This window comes from Martes martes, assembly GCF_963455335.1.
Source record: "Martes martes genome assembly, chromosome: 1".
Taxonomy (NCBI): domain Eukaryota; kingdom Metazoa; phylum Chordata; class Mammalia; order Carnivora; family Mustelidae; genus Martes; species Martes martes.
This window is the reverse complement of record NC_137888.1, coordinates 25,982,448-26,007,569: the sequence shown is the minus strand read 5'-3', so window position 1 is coordinate 26,007,569 and position 25,122 is coordinate 25,982,448. Positions and strand designations below refer to the sequence as shown.

Here is a 25,122-nt window from a genome sequence, read left to right as displayed (position 1 = left end):
GCAATATGTGCCCTCCATAATACCCACCACCAGGCTCGCCCAACTTCCTACCCTCCGCCCCTTCAAAACCATCGGATTGTTCTTCAGAGTCCATAGTCTCTCATGGTTCAACTCCCTCTCCAATTTCCCTTAACTCCCTTCTCCTCTCCATCTCCCCATGTCCTCCATGTTATTTCTTATGCTCCACAAATAAGTGAAACCATATGATAATTGACTCTCTGCTTGACTTATTTCACTCAGCATAATCTCTTCCAGTCCCGTCCATGTTGCTACAAAAGTTGGGTATTCATCCTTTCTGATGGAGGCATAATACTCCATAGTGTATATGGACCACATCTTCCTTATCCATTCTTCCATTGAAGGGCATCTTGGTTCTTTCCACAGTTTGGTGACCATGGCCATTGCTCCTATGAACATCGGGGTACAGATGGCCCTTTCTTTTCACTACATCTGTATCTTCGGGGTAAATACCCAGTAGTGCAATTGCAGGGTCATAGGGAAGCTCTATTTTTAACTTCTTAAGGAATCTCCACACTGTTTTCCAAAGTGGCTGCACCAACTTGCATTCCCACCAACAGTGTAAGAAGGTTCCCCTTTCTCCACATCCTCTCCAACACACGTTGTTTACTGTCTTGTTAATTTTGGCCATCCTAACTGGTGTAAGGTGGTATCTCAATGTGGTCTTGATTTGAATCTCCCTGATGGCTAATGATGATGAACATTTTTTCATGTGTCTGTTAGCCATTTGTATGTCTTCTTTGGGGAAGTGATTATCTGATTATCTGACGTGATTATCTGTTCCTTGAGTGTTGAGTTTGAAGAGTTCTTTATAGATCTTGGATATCAGCCTTTTGTCTGTAGTGTCATTTGCAAATATCTTCTCCCATTCTGTGGGTTGCCCTTTGTTTTGTTGACTGTTTCCTTTGCTGTGCAAAAGCTTTTGATCTTGATGAAGTCCCAAAAGTTCATTTTCGCTTTTGTTTCCTTTGCCTTTGGAGACATGTCTTAAAAGAATTTGCAGTGGCCAATGTTGAAGAGGTTACTGCCTATGCTCTCCTCTAGTATTTTGATAGATTCCTGACTCATGTTCAGGTCTTTTATCCATTTTTTAGTTTAACTTTGTGTATGGTGTAAGAGAACAGTCGAGTTTCATTCTTCTATACATAGCTGACCAATTTTCCCAGCAGCATTCACTTAAGAGACTGTCTTTTTTCCACTGTAAATCCAACAATTCTTGATTCCAAAGATTCCTGCTTTCTTCCTGAACCCTGCTGCTTCCAAGGAGTAGACTTGAACTTAGAAAGTAAATTATTCAGGAAAAAAGTAAGGTTCCATGGAGACTGCCCAGAAATAGTTTTACATTCTTAATCTTCATGCTGCTGTTTCTTGTTTACCCCTGTGTCATCAGAGACTACATTTTTAAATACTTCCCACCTTTTGATGTAGGATAATTTCTTTGACTCAAGCTTAGATTCCCTTCTCTTTGAAAGTTTCATCAGAAGTCCATCCTCCTACTAATTTCAAAAGGACTCTGGAGCAGAAGGTTGACTAATCATAGGACTCATTTCATGGTACATTATCAGCATTGGCCCACACAAACCCACACTTGTTTTATTTATCATTCCATTATATTCCCACAACCCAGGCTCTTCCCCCTCTACCACAGGCAAACATTCTAATGCGTTTAACATGGTTATGTTGGTATGTGTTTTTTAAAAATGCTTCTTTCTTGTATACACATATTTTTAATTTATATAAATTATGTTTTGTTGTACATCATATTCTTTTTATTTTTTTGTAAACACTACAATTTAAAAATACATCTTTATTGGCATGTATATATTTAACACATTGCTCCACAGTCTGCATCAAATTTTCTACCAGAACCACCTGGAAACATTCAGCCTTACCACCTTCTCCTATTTGTCAAAGCATATGGAAAACAAATAAATGGAAGGCAAATCAATTCAGAGTCACCTAATCTTTCACCAATGGACATTAAAGTAAGGTATATAGAATACGTTAAACTATACTGTTTAAGGTATATAGAATAAATTAAACTATACTGCTCAGAACATTCACATGTTCATATTCAGGTATTTTGTGGGGTTATTACTTGATATGAAACATATAGGATGAGGTAAAGAAATTAAAAAGAATCTGGGATAATAAAATGATATGAATTAAAGATGGGTTATGGAGTGGCTATTAGAACAAAAATAAAAGAATTTTTTTTAACTCACTGATGAATAGTAGCATTTATTTGAAGACAAGGAAGTATCATCATTTAAACAAGTCTTATAGATTTTTCTTTACAATCTCCTTAATTTCATCCTCCTTCAAAAATAAGTTTATGGAGAACTAACTTTGAGACAGTCATTTTATTTTTTTTTAAGATTTTATTTATTGATTTGACAGAGAGAGACATCACAAGTAGGCAGAGCAGCAGGCAGAGAGAGATGGGGAAGCAGGCTCCACGCTGAACAGAGAGCCTGATATGGGGCTTGATCCTAGGACCCTGAGATCATGACCTGAGCCAAAGGCAGAGGTTTAACTCACTGAGCCACCCAGGTGCCCCTCGTTTTAATTTCAACAACCCAACAAATTTGAAGTCATTACCCTAATTTATTAATAAAGAAGCTAAGATATTGAGGAATAGGCAAAAAGATGTTGAGTTAAGGCAAGGGAGGAAAGAAATGATTCAAGCCTCGAGTTGGACGAGCATAGGCTTTGGTCAGAAATACTTGGCTCAAATCTCAACCCTGCTACTTAACTATTCTCTGACATTTTGTAAGTTACCTGCACTCTCTGCCTTAGCTCCTTATCTGTACAATGAAGTTATTGATGCCTACCTAAGTAGCTATTAGAAACGAAACATGGAGAGTATCCAGAACTGTGTCCACCATAACCTGGTACATATGTATGTAGGCATTTCCTCACTCTCACTAAACTCACACATTTCGTTGAAAGTGGCATTAGAACAAACATTTTGGGGGGATAAATTCAGAACTTGTCCCAGGAAAATAGTTCTATCTTTAATTAATCAACATGTGATATACTTCAAAAGCACCTGTGTCTAATCTGTTTTGTGTCTTTATTTGCCTTGTTCTTCCTTTCCAATACTAAATGACAACAGTAGTCTTCCTCTACTAGCAGAGCAATCTTCCTTCTTGTCTTTTGCCTGGATCATATTAGTCATTTTCCCAAGAAAGCACCATATTTAAAATCCTTCACAACCTGGACTCCAACTACTTTTCAAATTCATCTGTTTCTATTACCTGGGCTATAGCTTGGGAAAGGTCTGGTCTTTATTCTGCCTTCATTTTTACTTACCAATTGCCTTGCCCCCAAATAGCAATCTCCCTGCTTCTTCATTTCAAATCTTCATCTATCCCTCAAGGCTCCTAAAGTCTTTACTTCCTTGTAACTTGATGTGTGTAGGACATCATTTTTTTTCCTCTTCTCATATGGCATTTATATAGGACTTCAAATTGTAGGTATTTATATTAATTCATTCTCCACGGTTAATTAAAGCTTATTGAAAACAGGAACTGTCTTACCCATTTCTTGTCAGCTGTTACACCTCATATGTGAGAAGTTACACAGAGTTGGTGCTTAGCCAATATTAGTTGGACATAATTAAATTAAGAGCCTGAAGGTTTTCATTCATGGGCTGCTGGAACTGTGTTTGTGAAACCACTTTAATCTTCCAGGTGACTTCTATAAAAGCAAAAGTAACTTTCAAGAAAATGATAAAGAACAACTGATGAATAAAAGAGTTAAACTTTGAGGAAGCAGTGACAGCATTCATTTGCTTCACCAGCCAAGACAGACTCAACAATGCAATCAAGAGCTATTGAAGTGAGCTGGGATCCTTGGTGAAACAACATTGCATAATATCTCACAGTGGCTCTAAGTCACCACGGTGCAGTGGGTTAAAGCATTTTCCACTTGGAATCCAAGGCAACTTAAAAGGGTTATTGATTTTTTTCCTCTACTTATAAATGAGACTCACATATTAGGAGTGAGAACTGCAGACACAACATAATGACCTTTCTACTTGGCTTCTTTTTCCTAACATAAACAGAATCACTTTCAGTGGTTAAGAGGATATTAAGCAGTAAATCTTGTAATTATGTGTGTGACGGTCTGTACCTTGAGAGCAAAAGTTAGCAGTCACATTTTTAATTTTTAAAATCTCAGTTCTGTTCACTTAGCATTAGAAATCTCAACATCTCATTGTGCGTTGCTCTCCCTGCATTGGTGTTGAAAAGCCCTATGTTTGTTCACGCCTCAGCACTAATACACAAGTTCAGCTTGAAACAACCAGTTTATTGAAGACATAAGACCTTGCATGACCTTGTTCTAGATGTAAGATTTAAAATAAACTTATTGATTCCTGCCATGTTATCTTAAGAGAAATATTCTAAAATATGAAACAGTGGGGGAGCCCTTATTAAAGCTATCCCAAAACAAGAGCTAAGAGGTTGATAGCTATTAAAATCAGATTTGTTTTGTACCTGTTGGATTTTGCTGTCATAATTTAATTAGGGACTTTCTGAAAACAAGTTGAGCTTTATGGGTTTCCATTTTTTTGGTCTAGTTCCTTTCTCAGAGATTTCACTCTTTGGGGGTGACATATTTAAATCATTTCCGTTTTGTTTCAGGAGGTTCGTTCTTTGTTTGGGTTTTTTGTTGTTTTTGTTGTTGTTTCCTTTCCTGGGTATTCAGTGAAATCTATTATCCCCTATAACACTAGAATGGCACCATACTCGTGTGTGGCTGGCCATCCACACCTACCTCGCTACATGTGATCACAGACATTTTTATGATTTTAAAGGTCCTAGGTAGATACTTAATCTATCTAAACATAGTCCCCACTCCCCAACATACACATGCATTGCCTGTTTTTATGTCTACAATTCTCCCCTTGAAAATCTATTCAGTTCAGCTTGTTCAGCAACAAATACGTGTTTCACAGATTAATAAGAGCCATTCTATTAAACATCAGAGTGACAAAGATAACAATGTTCTGCAATTTAACCAGCACTAATTGTGCACCAAGCACAGTGCTGCATGTTTTATATCTATATATTCTCTCATTTCATCCTTACAACATCACAATGCAGTAAGTTTTATAACCCTCATTTTCCATAGGAAGAAAGTGAGGTTCACAGAGTTAAGTACTTAGCTGAGGTCACAGAGCTAATCAGTGCCAAAATGAACAAATTTTTCTGATTCCAAAGGTTAGGGTCTACCTGAATAAGAAAGTCCTCTGGGTGATTGAGAGGGAGAAAATGGAAGTAATTCTTAAGAGTTGGGGAAAAAAGCTTTCCATTTTGGCAAGGATTCCATTTTTTAAGATAAAAAAATAGGTTCAGAGAATGTTTTTAACTTTCTAAGCTTATAAATCTAATGTGTCAGTTATCCATTTGTAATGTCCCCGCCACACATCTGCGCTTCACTGCCTGCTCGCCATAAAAATAGACCCTGTGTGTTAGTTTGCAAGGGCTGCCATAACACAGTACCACAAACTGGGTTAAACCACAGAAATTTATTTTCTATTTATTTATTTTCTCGTAATTCTGGAGGCTAGGAGTCTGAGATTGGGTCTCTGCAGAGTAGGTTTCATTCTAAGGCCTCTCTCCTTGGCTTGTAGATGCTCATCTTCTCCCATTGCCTTCAAGTCTTCTTTTGTTCATGTCTGTATCCTAGCCTCCTCTTCTCATAAGAACACCAGAAATGGTGGATTACGGCCCACCCTAATGACTCATTTAACCTTAAAGATCTATTTAAGGACCCTATCTTCTTGGGGCGCCTGGGTGGCTCAGTGGGTTAAGCCTCTGCCTTCAGCTCAGGTCATGGTCTCAGGGTCCTGGGATCGAGCCCCGCATTGGGCTCTCTGCTCAACAGGGAGCCTGCTTCCCCCTCTCTCTCTGCCTGCCTCTCTGCCTACTTATGATCTCTGTCTGTCAAATAAATAAAATCTTTAAAAAAAAAAAAAAAAGGGACCCCATCTTCAAACACAATCGATTCTGAGGGACTAAGGGTTCGAACGTCAAAAGATGAATTTGGGAAAGCACAACTCCACTCATAGCCCCCTGTACATACATCTTCTTTGCAGCCTGTATGGCAGGAAGCTATTTCAGTAAGAGGTGCTGATGGCACACTGCAAGGGAGGGCTTTCTTCTCCCAGTTCTCATGGGCTCCTCCAAACCGGCTCCTGGAGCATAGGCCTCACAGCTTCTGCCCTACTAGACTCATGCAGCATGTGCAGTTTTTATAGCACATACTTCCGCCAGCACCTACCGGGCAACAGCACTTGGCAATTCCTGATGGACAGCTTCTTCTCTGGGGGCTTGTTAGTGAGGAGTCATGGGTATGAAGCTGCTGTGAACAGTTTCTCCATCATCCTCTCAGATGGCTTCCCAGCAGAATGCTGCTAACCCAGTGCTTCTGGGGGGGAAGGTCGTTGAAAAGAAGTGACTGCCAGGTGACCCCTGAACTGGACCTGGGCAATCAGAGGCTCCTCATCCCCCTTCCTGTTGTTGGAATAGGAGTTCTACTTGCCTTTTCTACTCCCAGAGGCTGTTCAAGGATGCACAATTATGTGGTATTGAGGACATCTGCTTGATATATCTGACTGAACCCAGATAAGGCCTCTTTATAAGCTTTTAATATTTGGCAGGGGAGTGCAGGGATATTGGTCATGTTGTCACTCAAGACAAGTCACCTATGTAAGTTCCTTTTTTTTTCTTTTTTTAATCAAAACTGCCACCTACCAACCTGGAGTGACCTGCCTCTTTCTTCAGTCTGTCCTTGCCCAGCAGTAGAGGGGCCAGTTTCAGATTACACTAGGGAGGCCCCCAAGAGGGTTGTGAACCAACAACTTCCCCATAAAAGGCTCTGGCAGGCACTCCCAAAGAGCAGCTTCACAGAGGCTTCTAAGGTGTAGCATATCCTCAGGGTGGGTTCCCACAGCACCCTACAGAATGGCTTCCTAGCAAACACTGCGCACATGGTAATTCCCTGTGCCTGGCTTCCTCTGGAATCCATCCAGAACACTCCTGGATAGCCCTGCAGCCTCAACCAACATCTGCTGGCCAGTAAGCCAGGGCTGTACTATCTCCAATGAAGCTGGGATCTCAGTCCTGGGGTAGGAGGGTCTTTGAGATGTTTTCCTTCCTTGGGTATTCTTTCTTATCCTTATGGATGTGGCTGCTTCCTATACATGCGATTCCTCTATTCTTTTCAGTATTTTACTCCTCAGTAGTCAATCTCCTGTTATTTCAATTCCTGTGAATAATTCTTTTAATTAATTGTCAAATCATTTTGTGATTTCTGACTCCTGGTTATACCCGAACTGTTAAAACTGGTAAATGGTAGACCCAGTAGTCAGATAATCCTACAAGAAAGAAAAATGCATACGTGCTCTAAAGATTGTCAAGGAATCTGTAAAACTGTCATTCTTTTCATAGGGTAAGATCATCTATCTAGAACATCTCATTATGTCCCAAATAAACATAGAAAACTTAGAGGAAAAATAGCAATCTATTCTTACAACAAGTTTGTAAAGAATCTAAGAAGTAATCTATCATAGCACACATAAAACCGCTTCATAAGAATTTTAAATAAAAGATAAAAAATATGACATCAATATGTGGAGAAATATATGTTTATTAATGTCCCTAATAAACATTGTAAGGAATCCAATACTCTATGATTTAAATTCAATAAAATTCCATATGGAATCTCAGAAGAATTTTAGGGGAATTTGGAAAAATTATGTTGAAATAAAAAATAATATTGGCAAATTGCATAATCTTTGAAAACTAAAACAAGGACATATTTTAAAATATACTGATAACTAAAATCCAAAGTAATTAAAGTAATATGATATTGTAGAACAGATAAGCAGACCACTAAAATAGAATAGAGAGGTCAGAAATAAAACTATTTATGTGGGGCACCTGGGTGGCTCAGTGAGTTAAGCCTCTGCCTTCGGTTCAGGTCATGATCTCAGGGTCCTGGGACCGAGCCCCGCATTGGGCTCTCTGCTTGGTAGGCAGCCTGCTTCCTCCTCTCTCTCTCTGCCTGCCTCTCTGCCTACTTGTGATCTCTGTCTGTCAAATAAATAAATAAATAAATAAAAATCTTAAAAAGAAAAAAAAAACTATGTATGTATAAGAAACTGATACATGGTAAAAGTAAACCAGAAAGCAAGAATAGAATACATTTTTATGTAGATAACTGCAGGAGAGCTGGCACACTCAAAGGAGAAAATAAAACTGAACTCCTGCCTTATACTATGAATAAAAATTCAGAAGAATTATTGAGCTACATATAAAAGGTAAATTTATAGACCCAATAGATGAAAATATAGTAGAACACCTTTGTGACCTATGACTGAAGAAAGACTTCAAGAAGCAAAAATGAGGGACGCCTGGGTGGCTCAGTTGGTTAGGCGGCTGCCTTCAGCTCAGGTCATGATCCCAGCGTCCTGGGATGGAGTCCCACATCGGGCTCCTTGCTCGGCGGGGAGCCTGCTTCTCCATCTGCCTCTGCCTACAACTCTGTCTGCTTGTGCTCGCTCGCCCTCTCTCTCTAACAAATAAATAAATTAAAAAGAAAAATAAATTTAAAAAAATAAAAAAATAAAAAAAGAAGCAAAAATGATAAAGAAAGCATGATTTGACTGTATTGAAATTTAAATTTTCTATTCAAAAAAGGCCATTATAGATGAAGTTAAATACACAGATTATAGGCTGGGGAAAATATTTGCAGTATCTATAACTGATAATGGGTTAATAGCTGAAATATACCCAGAGCTCCTGAAAAACAAACAAAAATGATTTTAAAAAACCCAATAGAAATTACAAACAAGGGATATAAACAGACAATTCATAAAAGGAGATGTCCAAGCTTATTACAAAAAACTCCAAATCACTAATAAAGATTAAAATTAAAATAAAAGAACATTAACATGCCACTTCATATCTATCAAAATGGCAACAATTAGAAACCTAATTAACACTCTGGTAATACCAAGTATCCTCAAGGATATGAGAAGATGGGAATTTTTATGCACAACAGGTGGGAATATAAAATGACAATTATTGTCAAAAGCAATCTGTTTTTTTTTATTAATTATGTTTTCAAACTATGATACAATGATCTCATTCTTAGCTAAATATAAAAATTGTTGTACAAGTTTATTAAGAGGACATATACAAATATTTTCACCTAGAAATTGTTTGCATCAATAGGAAATTAGAGCTAAACTAATTGTTTATTTCTAAGGAAATCACTAATTAAATTATGTCAGATGCATACTTGAAAACATCATGCAACAGGTAGAAGCAACACATCCAGCAACACACAGAGATCTTAAAATTATAGACTTGAATGAAATATAGTAAAAACTGAATGATATTGTACATATACCATTTATGAAAATTTAAAAAGCATTATCAGAATATATATGAAACTTGTTAGCAGCTATGGCCTCAGTTGTCAAACTGTGGAAAGAACCAAGAAGCCCTTCAATGGACGAATGGATAAAGAAGATATGGTCCATATATACAATGGAGTATTATGCCTCCATCAGAAAGGATGAATACCCAACTTTTGTATCAACATGGGTGGGACTGGAAGAGATTATGCTGAGTGAAATAAGTCAAGAAGAGAGAGTCAATTATTGTATGGTTTCACTTACCTCTGGGGCATAAGGAATAATAACATGGAGGACATTGGGAGATGGAGAGGAGAAGTGAGTTGGGGGAAATCGGAAGGGGAAACAAACCATGAAAGACTGTGGATTCTGAGAAACAAACTGAGGGTTTAGGAGGAGGTGGATGAGCCTGGTGGTGGGTATTGTGGAAGGCACGTATTGCATGGAGTACTGGGTGTGGTGCACAAACAATGAATTTTGGATCACTGGAAAAAAAATAATAAAATTGAAAAAAAAAGAATATATATGAAACTTGTGAAAATGAATGCCTTTAAAACACTGTAATCAAACAGTATGGTACCAGCATAAAGACAAATAAACCATTGGAATCAAATAGAGAATCCAGAAGTAAACACCTATATATGTAATCAAATGATCTTCGAAAAAGATTCCAAGACTGCTCAATAGGAAAGGACAGTCAACAAATGGTATTGGGAAAATTGAATATCCTTATGCAGAAGAATGAAGTCAAACCTTTATTTTATACTATACACAAAAATTAACTCAAAACAGATTAAAGACTTAAATGCAAGACCTAAAAATATAACTCCTAAAAGGAATAAAAAAAAAAAGGAAAGAAAAATTTCATGACATTGGATTTGACAATGGTTTTGCAACAAAAGCAAAAATAGACAAATGAGACTATATGCAACTTAAAATTTTATACACCAGAGGACACTACTAACAGAGTAAAAAAGCAATCTATGGAATGGGAGAAGTTATTTGGAAATCATATATCTGATAAGGAGTTAATCTATATAATATATAAAGAAGTCCTACAACTCAACAACAACAAAAATCAAATAACCCAGTTTAAATATGGGAAAAGGATGTTTCTCCAAAGATGGTATACAAATGGCCAAAAAGCACATGAAAAGATGTTTAATATCATTGATAATTAGAGAAATGCAAATGAAAACCACAATGAGATAACACCTCACACCTATTAGGATGGCTACTAGATAGACAGATAGATAGATCGATGGACAGATAGAAACTATCAAGTGTTGGGGACATGGAAAAGCTGGAACCCTTTGTACTACTGATGGGATTGTAAAATAGTGCAACTGCTACAGAAAATAGTATGGAGATTTGGCAAAATTAAAAACAAAACTACCATATGAACCAGCAATCCCACTTCTGGGTATATATTCAAAAATAAATAAATCAGGGTATCAAGAAGGTATTTGCATGACTATGTTCACAGCAGCACTATTCAAAGTAACTAAGAAGAAAAAGCAATCCAAATGTCCAGCAGTGGATGAATGGACAAACAAAATGCAGTATATACATGTGATGGGATATTATTCAGGCTTTGAATCGAAGAAAATCCTGTCACATGCTACAACATGGGTAAGACTTGAAGATATTATGTTAAGTGAAATAAGCCAGTCACAAAACACAAAAACTGTATGATTCCACTTATATAAGTTACCTAAAGTAATCAAATTCATAGGGGGAAAAAAGAAACAAAAAACAGAAAGTAGAACAGTAGTTACCAGGAGGTGGAGAGAGGGGCATAGGGAAGTTATAATTTAATGAGTAACAAGTTTCAAATTTGCAAGATGAAAGTCCTGGAGATCCATTACATAACCATGTGGCTATACTTAACACTACTGAACTGTACATTTAAAAAATGGTCACGATTTTGGGGGGTGCCTGGGTGGCTCAGTTGGTTGAGCACCTGACTCTTGGTTTTGGCTCAGGTCATGATCTCAGGGTCCTGGGATGGAGCCCTGCATGCAGCAGCAGTGGTGGACTCTGGGCTCAGTGGGGAGTCTGCTGGGGGGGTCTCTCTCTTCCTCTGCCCCTCCCATCATACACACATGTTCTCATGTTTTCTTGCTCTCTCTCTCTCAAATAAATAAATCTTTTTTAAAAAATGGTCACAATGGTAAATTTTATGTTCTGTTTTTTTTACTACAATAAAAAGGGAGGGCAGAGCACAGAAACACAATGAAAGAAAGACATAAATACTAAAAAGCAGTTCCTTGCACAAATAATGATGAATGGTTATAAGCTTAGAATGTAACTACTTTCTCTACAAAAATTTCCTGAAAACAGTGTAATTAAATAAGATAAAACAAAAACAAAGTCTACAGGAATGAATATGATCACCTAGAGAGAGATTTTTAACCACAATGAGAAAGGGAGTAGGGAAGGAATAGCCACCAAAGGGACTGACAAGAAATGAAAAAAAAAAAAAGTAGAAGGAAAATTGTGGATGTATGACATAGACTCCTAAGGAATAGGAGTTAGCAAAACTCTAGCCTGTGAGTTAAATCTTTTTCCACTTCCTGCCTCCAAACTTTCACCCTGCTTGTTTTTGCACAACCCCAAAGCTAAGAATAGTTTTCATGCTATAAGAACAAAGTTGAACAGCTGTAACAAGAGACTGTATTTCAGGCAAAGCCTAAAATATTTATTATCTGGCCCTTTACAGAAAAAGTTGATGATCCCACAAAAAAAGAATGATTTTAAGAAAGGAACTGGTGAGCTATATCAAATGCTAATGTGAGATGGGATAAAATGAGGACAAAAATATGACCACTGTCTATCTGGGATCCTATGTCTATTGAATGTGAGTGTTATTTCACTAAATTTCAGGTATGTAAAAATCTAACCTCTTTCTCCCTAAAACTGAATTTCACCAGCTCTTGAGCTACTATTCTCAAATTCAAGACATAATCAGTCACATTTCCATTGTGTCTTACAGAGATTCTTTTGAGAAAATATTCAATCCATATTAGAATCCTCAGATTCTCCCCACCTAGGGGTGATTTAAGCTGCAAACAGATCACTTATCATTCTAAAATTGAGGAGAAAGACTACCTGGACCACAACAATTCTCTCTCCTCCACTGATACATACTCCTCACAGAATTTCGGAAAAGAATGTTCCGGACCACAAAAGGATTTGTCTGATACTAGTAACTATTCCATACATCCTTAACGCTAGCTATTAATATCATCTGATCAACTCATCTTCTTCTGATTCTATTCCTACTACCAACTTTCTAATTGTCTTCGGTTTGCATGTGATTTGCCTTTCAAGAGAGTATACCAACTACTGAACTCTGATCTCTCTTCCAATTTTTATTATAAATTTTAAAATTAACATTTTTACAGTTTCATTTATATGACTTTAGCCAGTTAAGCCCAAGTACCCTCTAATTTTTACATGTATTGACTCTCGTATTTCTAAGATAGACCCACACCCTGAATTGCAATGGCTACATGGAAATTCTACCACTTTAGAAACATACAGCTGTCTCATCCCTTACCTTCAAAATGTAACAAATAGCATAACACATATTTGTTCCATTGTAATATAAAGAAGTTAGAGGCAGAAGATATATCTAAGCAAAGTAAATATATTAAGACTAATTTCCTTGTCACATACTCTGAACATAGGTAAAATTGCATTGCACAACACAGTAAGAGTAATGCAACTATTATGTCTAAAAAAAAAAAACAAAAAATTCATTGGGGCACCTCGATGGCTCAGTCAGTTAAGCATTTGACTCTTGGTTTTGGCTCAGGTCATGATCTCAGAGTTGTGAGATCAAGCCCCACATCATGCTTTGAGCTGAGCATGGAGCCTGCTTGAGACTCTCACTCTCCCTCTGGGCTGCTGTCCCCAATTTGCACTCTCTCTTTCTCTCTAAACAACAAAAAATTATTATATGTATTTGTATTTTATAATTGGCCATTATAGAAGAAAACATCTAGAAATCTGGTGACCTAATGAGACATATTTCACTTTTTTTGTCACTCTTAGTATTGAAAAATGACAAAAACAATATATTTCCAAAAGGATAACTGTTTTACTTGAATATATTGTCCATGTTGCATTAATGTTTAAATAATGTTAACAGGCAAACATTATCATACCCTCTACAAAATATCAAACATTTCGTTTCCTTTAATCAATTTATTTTATTAAAAAAAGAAAAATTATTTTTGTAATTCCAACCTCCATTGCCTCTTTTTCTTCCTAATTCCCATGACATCTTCAAGGGCATGTTTTCATTAAGGCTTCCCACACATTAGTTTTATTTTAATTTTTGTGAAATTTTAAAACATATATATAAATAAATATCAGGCATGCTTTTGTTATTTCTATATTTTGAAGCCTACAAATGTAGTTTGAAATAACAAACTGCCAGAGACTTCAGGGAAAACAGATAACATACATTGAGTTGTTTTTCATCAGTCATATTGACATGATGTACATATGCTCAGAAGGACATAGCAGCATCCTGATAAATAAATCAGGAAAAAGTGGTAAAAGTTTAATAAAACAGTTAATGAAAATACTTTTTCACCTATTCAAAGACTGATTAGGGGCCCCCAGGGTGGCTCAGTTTGTTAAGGCCAACTCTTGGTTTTGGCTCAGGTCATGATCTCAGGGTCATAAGATCAAGCCCCATATCAGGCTCTGCGCTTAGTGGGGAGTCTGCTTGAAGACTCCACTCCTTTCCCTACTCGCTACCTCTCAAATAAATAAATATTTAATAAAAATAAAGAAAAAAAAGGAACACTTATTGCCTCCAGAGATGTTAGTATAGTACTTGAAGAAAGAAATAAGAACATTTTGTTTAGTGAGTGGTGAAGACCGGACCAGGGTTGTATTCTGCTTGTGTGACCTATTAGATAATCTGAAATAATACAAAGATAATACAAATACAAATAATACAAAGATAATAAAATCACATCTGTTATACTTTCATATGAGAAAATATAATTTTTATCCTCAGGAAATTTTGGAATTTGGAATAAAATTTGGAATAAAAAATATTAAATTTCATAATTTAAGTAAATCTATACACTTTATCTTTCTCCTCTTTGTCAATAAATCTACATGTATCAGCAAACTTAAAGGAGTGCTGAGAAATAAGAAACAGATGAAAGCTATACAAAGAAAAAAACTGTCTCCTGTCTAATTTTGAAGAAAAAATATTCACCTCAAAGATCAAATGTGGTAATGGGAGACAGTATTATTTTAGAATTTGCTAGATAAGCCAGGGGTATTGCATAAGGGTATTTACATCATAGGACCAATAAAACTCATGTTCTCAGATTCAGTCAGCAATTAGCCCTGCAAATTTGAAGTACAAGCTTAGGGTAAATAAAAATACATACACAAGGGGTGCCGGGGTGGCTCAGTGGGTTAAGCCTCTGCCTTCGGCTTGGGTCATGATCAAGCCGGCTTGGGTCCTGGGATCAAGCCCCGCATCGGGCTCTCTGCTCAGTAGGGAGTCTGCTTCCCCCTCTCTCTCTGCCTGCCTCTCTGCCTACTTCTGATCTCTCTCTCTGTCAGGTAAATAAATAAAATCTTTAAAAAAAAATACATACACACAAAGTTATGCCACACTATGGTAAGGTAAAATTTAATCAACAAATAATGGTTGTTACATGGCTGGAATTTCCTCCATTTAGTTCCCAAACTAATTACTCAAATCTCAAATGACCAGTTTAAAATGAGAGAGCTAAATGCTCCATCTAGGTGTGTCATGAACTGCAGACCCATCATGCTGAAAACTGGATTCACTATACATTCATTTAAAAATTATTTTGAGAAGATATTATGGTCGAGGCAATATGTCTTTTCCCCTTCCTATTTTCTATTGTCTCATTAAGAAACCACAAATCACAGGACAGTAGACAGGCTAAATACTTCTACTATTATATATTACTATATATACCAAAGTTAACTATTTTATCACACACTTCTATATATTCTTTATAATTATGGACATTATTCAGCAAATGATTGCACAAAATAGCCTGTTAACATGGCCTGGTGCCTTCAGTCCTTCCTATGCCTTCTTGTTTCAAAAGCTTCCCATATCAGTATGGTACAATTCCACAGGTCTCTGCAGAATCTCTACACTCACTCTCCATTAGTGCTAGGATTTTTATTGACAATAGAACCAAATAGACATAACTATCACTCCTGGAAAGAGCAGACTTTTTTTTCCCCATCATAATAAATTTCTTTATAGATTTTTTTATTTGTCAGACAGAGATCACAAGTAGGCAGAGAGGCAGGCAGAGAGAGAGGAAGGGAAGCAGGCTCCCTGCCGAGCAGAGAGCCCCATGCGGGGCTCAATCCCAAGACCCTGGGATCATGACCCGAGCCGAAGGCAGAGGCTTTAACCCACTGAGCCACCCAGGCACCCCTAAATTTTTTGTATGGTTGAAGATACACTGGAAAATCATTGCTTTACTAGGGTATATACCTCCATGAATAGTAAGGATATTTTAAAACTTCGGTATATACCCAATAGTAATAGAATAAAAGATATGTTAACTAATGATTTCAAAGCATAATTTCTAAGTAGGGCTCTTTTGTGCATTTCTTACCACTACGACCCAGCTGTTACAACTTCCTGACTCTGAACAAGCACATACACAAATTGCGTGAATCACATTTTTTACTGGAACCTGAGAAGATTTTTGCTCTATTTAAGGTCTATAATACTTTACATATATAATTACATGATGTGCTCCTTCTCTAGCTTAGTTTTCTAACACTTTACCTCAGGGTAAATTATAACAGTAAATATTTACAATATCCTGACTAAGATTTTAGAGAACTAAAACATCAGAAAAAGAAAATATTAGACCTGTATCTTAGTCTACTCAAACTGCTATAACAAAATACCTTGGACCAGGAGGCTTAGCAACGGACATTTATTTCTCATAGGTTTAGAGTCTGAGGGTCTCAGATTCAGCTGCCAGCAGATGAAATTCCTGGAGAGGGCCCTCTACCTTGGTTGTGGGTGACCCTACATGGCAGTGACAGCTCTGGTGTCATTTCCCCCTTCACAAGGGCACTAATCCCATCATGAAAGGTTCAGCATATGAATTTTAGAAGACATAATTCAGTCCACAGCAGTCTGTTTGTAGTATTCACATGACCTTTTTCAAAACCAATTTAATATTATTGAATGATTTTTTTAAATTGTCATATTTAACAAGGCAAAGTTTATTATAAACCTATTTTTCCCCTTTACAAATCATTTTCAATAAGAAATTTAAAATACTAAGAAATCTATCAACACAGATCAAAATATTGGCAAAAATAATAATCTGAAAATATTTGTTATGTTTATTTTATAACAAGTGCCCTTTCTTTTGTAAATATATTAAGAACCAGAGGAATTAATTTTGTATATTATAAATTGGTTTTATCCATCCCTAATGATAGTATTGCTAACTTGTAACTACTCATGTAAGACATGCTGCCAATAGTAAAAGAGAAATGCCCCAAATAGAAATATTATATTATTCAGAATAAGCTAGGCTGAAGTAGTAAATGCACCCTAAATTTTAGCAGCTGAAGAAAATTTGAAGTAAGGAGTGGGTGAAGGGCTAGGGAGGTGTGCACATTTGCATTTTGCCTGTTCAGAAGGGAAACTGCATGGTTGAGGTGACCAGGGACTGACCATTTCAATCTGCTTGGTAAATCCACTGTGCTGACTGCAAGACTTGTGTGTTTATGGACACCACTTTCCAGAGTTTTCTATCCAGCTTTCACCAAGGTCTCCTCTCTGTGAAGAATTCCATCACAAAGAATCAATGGCTCTTAACATCCAGCAGGGAATATGCTTAACACCTAGCAACGAACTGGTATCTGGTGTGGAAAAGATGGCCAAGAACTCAAGGAGGCAGTATTGGAGCCAATGATAGAAGAATACTTAAATTTGATCAGATGAGAAGATGGCTTATTGGTGGATGGCCTGCATGGTCTTGGAGCATGGTGCTACTATGGCTTAGGAATATATAATGAAATTGGAACCATTGAAAAGGCTATAATTTGTCCTTGGTATGTTAAGGATAGAAATCATTCTAAGTATACATACTTAGCAGGAAGTACTGATTTTACAGCTTTGTCCACCATGGAGGTGAAAAGAACTCTTCTCATGGACTTCATGATGAGAGACTCTTGGACGACAACCAGTACAACCTTTGCAGCCATAACTGGAGCTGGAATGTGGGTACAACCACTATAATATGACCAGAGCCCAAGACCCAAAGCAACTTAACTAGTTACCATATTCTAATGTGAAGGGTGTCATAGCGGTTCCTCTCACAAATATTGGTGGGGGAGAGCTCTTCTCATCAGAGCTGCATAGTACACAGTGGGAATCAGAAGAGGCCCCTCCACAGTGGCCACATGCACACTCAGTGGAAAATTTCTGAACATGGGAACATCCCTGCAAGTGGGCCTTGGTCTCATCGTCACATCTCACTAGGATCTATGCTTTGTCCACCTACCACTGTGGCTGGTTCCACTCTATTCTGTGGCAGTTTATGGTGGATTAGTTATTTTCAGTGTGTTCCTTCTAAATAAGCAAAAATTAATCAAGCATGCAGAAATAGTATCAATATATAAAGTTCAAAAATATGATCCCATCAATTCAGTGCTGGGAATCTATATGGATATGTTAAATATATTTTTGTGAGTTGCCAGTATTCTAGCAACTCACAATAGGAAGCAATAGGAAAAGTGAAGTGACTCAGCTTTTGACTCTTCCAAATAAGCAAATACATTCCCAATTTTTGTGTTTGGGTAATTCTAAAATGCTTTATGAATATGAAAACTATGGTTAGTGTTGTGAGAATTTAACATTTATCTATTTTAAAATTTATTTGGTTAAGCGAAAATTAGCAAGCTTGTGTTTACCTGTATATTTTTGAAATGCAAAATATTAACAAGTAATGTCATAAGTGAAGTAGAGGTTTGGTAAAGGGACCAGAGAGAAGTAAAGGTTACCTGTAGTCCTTCTATGAATACTTAGCGTTTGTGTAACTGCTGAGCCAGTATGAAGGATCTCGCTATTTGGAAACAGATCACTGCTGTTCTTGTTTTTTGGTTGTTTTTTTTTTAAGATTTTATTTATTTGAGAGAGAGAGAGAGAGAGATCACAAGTAAGCAGAGGTAAGCAGAGCAGCAGGCAGAGAGAGAGAGAAAGAGATGGAAGCAGGCTCCCTGCTGAGCAGAGAGCCCAATATGGGGCTCGATCCCAGGACCCTGAGATCATGACCTGAGCCAAAGGCAGAGGCTTAAATCACTGAACTACCCAGGTGCCCCAGATCGCTGCTGTTTTTATAATCATTTGCTGAACTTATCAAAACCATTGAGCATAAAAGAAAGACAGGAGTGATTCATCCTCCCACTCTTCCTTCTCTGTGCTATCTTTGTAACATAGATGTGGGTCATGTTTGGCTTCTCATTATTTGACACTATTAGGACAGTCCAGAATGTTAATCATACAGAGAATTCCCAATATATAAAACACACACATATATATAGTGTGTGTGTGTGTGTGCACGCGCATGTGTGTGTATTTGAATGTAAGTTTCACTTTTAAATCTTTTAGAACAAAATATCCTTAAAACTCTTATCAAGACTGAATACTCAAAGCATGAAAATAGTTGCATTTTTAACTCTACAAACACTATGTTCATAATTACTGATTTTTTACATATTTACTGAAATGTTTAATAGAATACATGCTTGCCTTTCTTATCTCTTCAAGCTTTGAAGGTTTTATCAGGAAAGCCTGTTGGTGGCTTACACTTGAGATTATGAAAGCAGTTTTTCCTCCTAAGACTTAGTTTCTTGGGTTCCCTCTCAGACTAAGCACTAAAAAAGGAAGGCAAAGCTGATCTTTCTTCATGAATTATATCAATAAAAAATGTAACAGGCAAAATACTTCATTAGAGTTTCCCCTAGCAGAATTTTCCTTCTCTCCTGCATATACCATTAGATTGTGTTTATATTTTCTAATAAAGATACCATATCCAACAAAAGAATTGAGAGTGGAGTATCATTTGTTTATTTATTGCATCATAATCTGTCATGATCAATTTGTGTTTAGAGGGCCCACAGAGGCAAATTAAATAGGGATATGATGTTACCAACCCCTCTCTCCATAGTCCTTTAAATCTTTCATGGTGGCACTAAACTGGGAAGTTCCTCTGGGCTTGTACTGTTGCTTCTGAATTTCTGTTTTTGCTGGGAATGAGGAAGCGGACCAAGGGGCATCCCATGAGGCTTCCTACAATAATGGCCTCTTATTTCACAGGTCAGGAAATGAATTTTTGAGTCTGGTCACAAAACATACACTCAATGGCTAGGGAAGTACTCTCAGAGTAGATACATGGACCATGTGATTCATCATGAAACTGACTTGGATTAGTGTTCGTGGACTCCATAAGCCCCTACCTTATCCAGAAGATCAAAATGGCATTCTGGGTCATCTGGTAACCATGTAACCTCAGATCTTTATCCAAACTCTGCTCACAGTCTAGGTGTTTCTTTTCCCCAGAATTGTTACCTTGGTAAATAAACAGCTACCTAGGAAAAACCTGAATTTCTTTCACAAACTATGTGCTGATACTGCAAAGATCTTTCTCAGTACAATCTGACCTCTTTTCGAGCAATGGGTAGTGGGTGTGTGAACTTCTATCTGAAAACTGAGTGATGCACTATAATTTTTCCAACGCAGGGTCTAACTTCAGACTTTTGCTTGTCAGATATTGTATTTCTGTTTTTGTCACTGCTGTTGTTACTATAACCCGGATAGTACTATATTGGGTTAATCGTCTATCATGTACTGTGGGCACCATAATCTATTAGCTATGCCCGGAAATCACTGTGGAACAAAACACCCTGATTGTTTTCCTCTAGCATCCAGAGTCTTTGTCAGCACAGAAAATCTGGGAAAATCTGGATATTCAATACTCTCAATTCTGTGGCCTATTTTCAGTAATTATATCTAATTTGTCTCTGCAAGTTATGTGCTTCAAGCTGGTGTCTAGCCTCAATGATTCCCTTTATTCTCTTGATTCTAGGGAACCCAATCTCATGGCATCCTCTTGTACTCCTCACACCAACCTACAGATAGTAACTACCACTGAGATCCTCCAAGACGCCGACATATTCCTCACTGTACATTTCTTATTGTCTCAGTAAAGGGAATGTCCTCTAGGACCTCCTGGGAAACAGTTCTCTGGTTCTGGGGTTCTCTGGTCTGATAGAGCAAAACCATTCAGATATTCTCATTTTCCTGAGCTTTCTAGCCCCTTTCCTTACTCCTATGTCAAAGCAATCCCAGTATCTCCATCTTATTGCTGTGGATCATTGTTATTTCCAAACTACGAGGAGCCATACCAGAGGTATATCTAAACAGGTTAGACTTACCAAAACATTAAAACATGACCCCATGTCACTAGGTTTTTCCCAACCCAGGCTTATAATTTATCCCTTGAATTCTAATATCCTCAAGATCCTACATACTTTCCTCTGGTTCCTGACAGCATATGTTAGCCAAATCTTATGATTCTTCTTGTTTGTGAACTGTTCCCTCCCACAGAAAGAATTTTTCTTTTCTTTTTTTTAAGATTTTTTAAAGATTTTATTGATTGATTGATTGATTGATTGATTTCAGAGAGACAGAAAGAGAGAGACAGCATGCACGTGAGTGGGGGGAGGAACATAGGAAGAGAGGGGAGAAAAAGAGAATCTCCGGCAGACTCTGTACTGAGCATGGAACCCAACACAGGGCCCAATCCCACAACCCTGAGATCATGACCTGAGCTGAAATCAAGAGTTGGACACTTAACAAAATGAGCCATCCAGTGCCCCAAGAATTTTATTTTCTAGCTCAGGCCATGTTGAACTCGTCATAATGTAGGGTGAAGGAAATGGGGATTGGCAAGAGAAGTTATAGACTACCAAGCATCGTGTTTTAAGTTACTGGTCTTGGTTGAGGCTTTTACAGGTTCTCCAAACAAGAAGAGCCTTTTCTCTAGTATGCAGATTCTTTGCTAGTACAGTGAATTTAGGGAAATCTGGCCACATTTGCCAGCCCACAGTCTCCAACCTAAGTCTCAGGCTTATAGTTCCTTTTATGAAGATCTTGTCTCTGACACAGGAAACTGTTAAGTCTGTACATCCTTTATTGGTCTGTTACACTTATAATTAGATGATGGACCTCATTTCCAGAATAATATTCTTTGAAAATTTAGGTGAAAATGTCCTCAGAAGCTGCCAATATAGTACCTCTGATTTTGATACTTTACCTTGAATTAATCAATACCTAAAATGAACCAGTCATTTTCTTTTCTCAGTGCACTGAAAGCAGTTTACTATAGGCAGACAACTCCGCAATCCTTAACATTTTCATTATCCATTTCCATTCAAATGCAATAGTTATGCTATAACCCAACACCTTCTCTTCCTTCATACCTTCATTTACCTTCTTCACGTGAGTGTAATGATTATTTTTGTGTCAACTTGACTGGGTCATGATGCCTAGATATGTGGTCAAACATTCTTCTAGATATTTCTATGAGAGTGTTTTTGGATGAAATTAACATTTAAATTGATGGACCTTGAATAAAGACAGTTGCCCCACATAGTGTCAGTGAGCCTCAACCAATAAGAGCAAAAGACTGGCCTCTCAAAAGCAAAAAGAAGTTCCATCAGCAGACAGCGTTTGGACTTGAACTGCAACCCTAGACCTTCCTAGCTCTCTAGCTGACAACTTTGGGCCTAAACTTCTTGGATCCTCAGTATGCAAGCCCACCCTGCACATTTTGAACTGGACCATTTCAGTGATGTCAGAAAGAAGAATAGGAGACCCCTTAGTTCTAGATTCCCACTGCCTCCACCAACAGAAACATTGATTGGTTAGGCAACTATCCATGAATAAGAATATCTTTGTGAAAATTATAAAACTCAGGGCAAGGTTACAACACACCAGTGTAGTAAAAATAAATCAGAAACCACATTAAAATGGGTAAAAGGAATATTTTATCCATATCACCTATCCCTTAAGTCACCATGGCACACCAGCTAGTAACAAATAAAAGGAACAGGACTTCTAGATGCTAGCAGGTGTGTCTCTTGGCACTAGTCCCTTAACCTCCACCAGTGGCTTTACAAGCCTGTGTAACTGCTGCCCCACTAGGTCTATACCAGTTTTCCCAACCAGAAAATCAAGATCAAGATCTTGATTTTGATCTTGAGCTCTGCCAACCACCCTGCCCAATGAAAGAAGCTATCTGGAGTCTCTGTACTACTAGAGAGCCCTGCCAGCAACCCTGCAACTAAGAAGCCCCCTCAACTAGCCCTACCCAATCACAAAGCCCTGTTATTGACCTCAAGATCACATAACCCTACTTATTGGCTCTGCCAACCATGCAGTCCCTAAAGAGCCTGGCCCAACTACAAAAGCTTTACCTGACCCAGGGGCGCTGCCTATCAGCCCTACCAAGGAGCCTCATCAGTAGCCTTGCCCCACTTTGGAACCCCACCAGTATGACTGTGGAGCACTGCTTCTGATCCTGCCCAACTGACAAAACCCCATCAATAGTTTCACTATACTGTGGATCTCTGCCAATGGCTTTGCCTAGCTGCAAATCCTCTCTATCCAGCCCCTCCTCACTGTGGGGCCCCAGCAGCAGGTGTGCCTGACCATGTAACACTGATGCTTGGTCTCTTTTGACCATGGACCCTGGCAACAGATCCTACACAACTTTCGAATCCAGCAGCAGGTCCCATTTACCTGCCCATGGTCCCCCATAAGAGATTCCAGGTGACTACAGATACCACAACTAGCTCATCTAGAATCCTACACTGGCTTTATAGGCTAAAGCCAGCCTATAAAGACCAGAAATAGTGACCATATCTTCAAAAGTACAGATATCGATACAAGGATCATGAATAACCAGGGAAACACACCACCAAAGGTAACTAATAAAGCTTCAGTCATTAACCTTAAATGGATGGCGATATATAAACTACTTAACATCAAAAAGAAGCTCTGTGAACTACAAGAGAACACAGATAGACAACTGAATGAAATCAGGAATGCAATACATGAACAAAATGAGGAGATCAACAAATAAACAGAAGCCATAAAAACAAAGAGAAATTCTAGAACTGAAGAATACAGTGATTGAACTGGGAAATTCATTATAGAGCTACAACATTGAACTCAATCACATAGAAGAAAGAATTAGTGAACTCTAAGTCATTTGAAATTATCTGGTTAGAAGAGCAAAAATAAAGGATGAAAAGAATGACAATAGTCTGCAAAATCTATAAGATATCATCAAAAGAAACAATATATACATTATGGGAGTCCATGGAAGTAGTAGAAAAGGACAGAAAGACTTTTCAAAGAAATAATGGCTAAAAACTCCCAAATCTGTAGAGGGAAATGGACAACTAGATTCAAAAAGCCCAAAACTTTTCAAATGGGTTGAGCCTGAAGAGGTCTATGCCAAAATACATTATAATCAAATTATCAAAAAATCAAAGATAAAGAGAAAATTCTGAAAACAAGAAAAGTGACTCATTACATTCAAGAGAATCCCCATGAGACTATTAGCAGATCTCTCAGGAGAAATCTTGCAGACAAGGAAAGAGTAGGATGATATGTTTAAAGAACTGAAGGGGAAAAAAATACCAACCAAGAATACTATACACAGCATAACTGTCCTTCAGAAATGAAGGAGAGAGAAAGATCTTCCCAGATAAACAAAAACTGAGGGAATTTTCCAGCACTAGACCTACCTTCCAAGAAGCAACATTGCCAGTCCCCATAATCATATGAGCCAATTCCTCGAAATAAATCTCTATATGCATACCTACATCCTATTTGTTATTTCTTTGGGGAATCCTGACTAATACATATGAGACTACTTTTACGGTACTACAGGACAGAAGATATCTCCATCCTCTTAAGACCAGGAATAGGATTATTATTAGCTTTTTAACAGCAAATGATCTCACTCTAAAATCCCATCCAGAATGTGTGCTTTGAAAGGCCACTCCCAGAACCAGCTGTATTATCAGGGATTCTCCACAAATCACAGTGTGGACAGAGGTGTGTGCACAAATAATTTATTTGTGAAGTAAGCTCAGGAAATAGGAGTTAAGTACAGGGGTTGTAAAAGAGGAGAGTAGGTAAAGTTGAACAATGGATTTGGCTACTTCAAGCAACTTACTGTTGTTTCTTGCCATACCATCTGACAAGTCTTATGAAATGAGTCATTGAGGCACTGACTCCCAACCCCTGTTGGCTAAAAAGTGGTCCTATGGGATTGGAATACCCACACATCCATGTTCCATACACGTCAGTGCTGGATGGGTTCTCTGTAGCATCAGTAAGCTTTGGCACGGGAAGGCAGAATTAAGCACATGGCTGAAATAAAATGCTTTCAGGTATTATCTGCATGAGGTTAGTGGAAACCTGCACAAGAATGGATTGTCAGAGCAGTGGCTGGAGTCAAATGCAGAGCTGAGATGTTTTAAAGTACTATATACAAAATAAGTCTATACAGATTGTAAACTTCCAGAGACCTAAA

At 37.7% G+C, this 25,122-nt stretch overlaps 1 pseudogene across 1 annotated transcript in view; it reads left to right on the top strand.

Moving 5' to 3' along the window:
* The window catches only part of LOC308356386 (growth hormone-inducible transmembrane protein-like), a 77,393-nt pseudogene extending 59,151 nt beyond the window's left edge, over positions 1-18,242 (top strand). The window contains exon 2 of the transcript in view: positions 17,225-18,242. The product of the transcript in view is annotated as a growth hormone-inducible transmembrane protein-like (transcript). The remainder of the gene's footprint in view (positions 1-17,224) is intronic.
* Positions 18,243-25,122: the final 6,880 nt, after the last annotated feature.